The sequence below is a fragment of the Peromyscus maniculatus genome, chromosome 16, assembly GCF_049852395.1.
Source record: "Peromyscus maniculatus bairdii isolate BWxNUB_F1_BW_parent chromosome 16, HU_Pman_BW_mat_3.1, whole genome shotgun sequence".
Classification (NCBI taxonomy): Eukaryota; Metazoa; Chordata; class Mammalia; order Rodentia; family Cricetidae; genus Peromyscus; species Peromyscus maniculatus.
Window position 1 is genome coordinate 26381150 of NC_134867.1, and position 4052 is coordinate 26385201.

General features: G+C 36.3%; 1 non-coding gene across 1 annotated transcript; it reads left to right on the forward strand.

Annotated features, from left to right (window-relative positions):
- The first annotated feature begins 2724 nt into the window (after window positions 1-2724).
- Window positions 2725-2826, forward strand: LOC121823316 (U6 spliceosomal RNA). The gene has a single exon (XR_006064726.2). It is a non-coding gene; the product is annotated as a U6 spliceosomal RNA (small nuclear RNA).
- The last annotated feature ends 1226 nt before the right edge of the window (window positions 2827-4052 follow it).

Below are 4052 nucleotides of genomic sequence, written 5' to 3' on the forward strand. Positions count from 1 at the left end.
AGCCAAACAACCATCTTCCATATCCAGAGGGCCTAGTCCAGTCCCACGGCCACCAGTCCACAGTTCATGGGCTTCCACTAGTGTAGCCGGTCATCTCTGCATGTCCTCCCATCGTGATGTGGACGTCCCCTACTTGCAAAATCCCTCCTCTCTCTCATTCCTTGCATATCACAAAATTGTTTAGCAAGAAAAACAAGATTATAGTTAGCTATCTCATTTCTCATCTACATGAGCAACACCAACAAAATTGCTAGTAGTATAACACATCCACTTGAATAAAAATATTTGGGGTTAATTACTATCATCCAAGGGACTCAAAGGATACTTCATTTATACAAGCATTATTTAGAAACCAACTAAACAGATTTCTTTGTCAACTTAGTTTTGCCAAGTATAACAATACCACAGTTCTGAATTTATTAAACATAGTCTGGAGCTCACTTATGTTTCTGAACAGTGGAGTGAGATTGCTGGTCTAGACAGCCAGGGCTTGAGACTGATCTAATGTCAGGAAATCAAGAAGCTTACATGGGCTTTGTGTATGAGGACATTGTGCTCCCTGCTCACTTGAGTCAATGCAATATGACAAACATTTATTATAGGATCCCATTTTATAAAAATTATTGCTGTATTCATGAACTTTAGTGAGACCCTGCCTGTCTATGCACAAAGAGGTATAGATACATGTTGGGAAAATATTTACTTAGAGCTAATAATGATAATTTTAAGATGGTAGCACTTAAAGTGATGTGTTGCTTTCTTCTCTGTTTTTTTCCTACTTTCCTTACATTTTTAATGGATCACTCACTATTGTGTCAACAGTAAAATTGTATTTCGTCAAAATTGGGAAGAATTAATGGTGAAGGTGGTAACAGTCCACACACGTGAAAATATTTGTCTGTTTCACGGTTTCCTTGTCTGGGCTACTGCTGAACAAAACAAGTTTATTCTAAAGGACAAAAAGCTATTAGCCAGCTTAAAGTAATGGCTTCACCAGGAGAGAAATGGACATCAGGAGGGCAATAAATGTTTTGGGTCCAGCAAAGCCCCTGGGAACAGCAGTTTTGACAGTCAAATAATAACTGTAACCTTACATTTTAAGTGTTTTCCATCCTCAAAATTGTCCTCACAGAACATTTAAGTGTTTCTTGTAAAATTTCCCAAACATACCAAAGAACAATCATGACTTTATTACTAAAAAGTAGACAATTTCAAAGCCTTGTCTCCTTCCATTTCTGTTTATTGATGATTGCTAGTTATTGTTTTCTTATGTCAGGGACGTCTTTTAGTGTGGAGGAAGCGCATCAGTTAGCAGCATTAAAAGAGCTCACAGCTTCAAACCTAGAAAACCTGTTAAACTTAGATCTTAACTTGAACACATGCCAACTTCATGGCATTCATCATACCATATGTAGAAATGTATTATTGCTTCTAATGTGAACATAGAAATACAGAAAATTGAAGAAGTCTCAGGCCAATAAGACGGCTCAGTGAGTGAAGGAGCTTGCTGCACATGTCTGGGGACCTAAATTTGATCCTCAGAACCCATATAAAGGAGGAAGGAGAGAACTTACTCCGCAAGTTGTTCTTTTACTTTCACATATATGCTGTGGTGCACATGCCTCTTCCCCAATAATATTTTTAAAATTAAAAATAAATAATAATAGTAAATAATAATAAATTAGATGTCTCCAGTACAACCCCCTTCATTTTACAGAGGAGAATACCAAAATGTTGGGGGGAAATATGTAAGAATTTCTACAATTCATTCGATTAGAACCTCGGTTCAAATTTCCAGCTCCTTACAGGCCTTTTCTGGGCACATAATCCTTTGTCATAATTCCAGTGAGTCTCATTTCTTTATAAAATATAGAATGACTCCATGTAAGGGGAAAATAAAAACCTATTTAGCTCAAACCAAGGGCACTTATAAAAAGCCATAGGATACAGTATAGTGATTATCAGTATAAGTATATGATGTCCCCTTAATCAGAGGGCAGAAATTACACATCAAAAATACTAGCAGTTCAACAGCCTCTGGGAGATACCAGTTTCTAAAACTTTTAGAAAAGAAAGGATTTTACTCATGAATTCAGTGTGGGACCTGCTGTTGTTATAACCTGCACATCTTTAACAAAGACGGCTCATACCTACAAGATTGTTTACTTAGAAAGCTTTCTCTTTCTGAAGCTAATTAAAGGTATTGTTCTTTCACTTGTCCAAGTGTGCCATTTATTATAAGCCTTTCTACATTGCTAGGCCATTCTCCTGGCATTTTCCTATTTTTTTTTAAATCTTATTGATCAGAAATGTCTTACCAGGTTTTTGACACTTTACTTATTTCAATTCAACTCAACAGATAGGCACTGCTTTCATATCCAAAGTATGTTCCTCTATACTGTAAGATATCAAAACAGCATGGGTTTGGCTTAAGATTTAAAACTCATGGCAGGGTTTGTTTGTTTGTTTGTTTGTTTGTTTGTTTGTTTGTTTGTCTCAGCAATAACTCTGTTTAAAAAATACACAAAAGCAAAGGTTTAACTATAATTGATAGAAGCAATAGCATTAATATTTTGTTATATAAAAGTTCAAGATTTAGTGTGCATGTGTACATACACATTTTAGTGAAGTCATTATCCACCTATGTATAATCAACATGTTTCTTATCTTGTATCCCTGTTCTATTGAATGCTTACCTTCCCCTATAAAAAATTAAAAACTAATGCTTGCTTTAAAAATCCATATACTAAATTGAAATGATACAAAGAAGATGAACATCGGCCTTGCACAAGGACCTTGCAAATTTGTAAAATGTTCCATAATTTTTAAACAATATTAATAATAAAGAAGACCATATAGAGAAATAACTGATGTATGAGTTTCAACATGAAAAGTGTTCATACCAAAGAATAAACAGCAGGCTGAGAGCTCAAAAAAGAGAGCCGGGGGGGGGGGGGGCGGGGGTTAGGATGTTCCCAACCCACGTGAAGCTCTCTATAGATGTTACTAAGTCATCTGCTTTTAACCTTGGTGTAGGGACCATTCCCTGTCCCGACCCCTTAATTCCAATCCTACAGTTCATCAACTATGTAAGACACTTATGGTTAGCTGCCAGGAATATTACTTACTGAGACAGATAAATGTCTAAAAGTTTCAACATGCCCCCTCTTATTTTCATGGTGAAACTCAGGTGTTCAAGTATATGAAACCTATTTATTTTTTCCTAACTTCTTCCTATTCTTGCTAGTCCTGCAAAGTTCCTGCATTTTCTGGAGCCAGTATCATGGACTACCTTGCTACACAAAACAACAGCCATACCATCAACGACTTGATCCCAGGCATTCTTGGGCCCACGTTCGCCATGGAAATATTTCAGTAGTACTTGTAGGTTTATTTATACCAAGATTTAATAATATCAACAAAACAAATGCAATTGTGTTTCTTTTTTAAAATATATATACCATGTCCCTCAGAGGGTAGCATTCTGCTAACATGTGCAGAAGTTTCAGAACTCTGTATTAATGATGATCCCATCTTACACTGCTATTTGTTATCTTAGGAACACTTTTTGCTCTTTGGTCATGAGGAGAATCAGAGAAATGGAGAAGAGAAGTGTCTTTTCAGGACAGCTGTATCAAAGAGCCAGTTGGTCCATTCCAATTGTCTATAGCGAGAGAAACTTCTCATCAAGCTGTTAATCATTCTTTCCAAAATCCTGCAGAGACCTTGCATGTCTCTGCTCTTGGCCCTTTACAACATTCCACTCTCTTAACTTTGGCTGGAAAACTTGATATGGAGTGAAAACCATGCTGGAAGTATGAAAAGCCCTGCCACTGGCAAACGTTTGACTCAACTAATCAAACTGTATCGTATATCTTTTTCAGATGTTTTTAACCTAGTCTGGAAATGAAATGCCACTATCCAATAGTATCATTCAAGAATACAATACAGTTTAAGTAATAAATAAGCACACAGGATATCTAAATTTAAGGAACATAGCAAAACTCTAAAAGAGTGTGAATTAAGAAGTTTCCTCCTAAGGAAACCAGAGA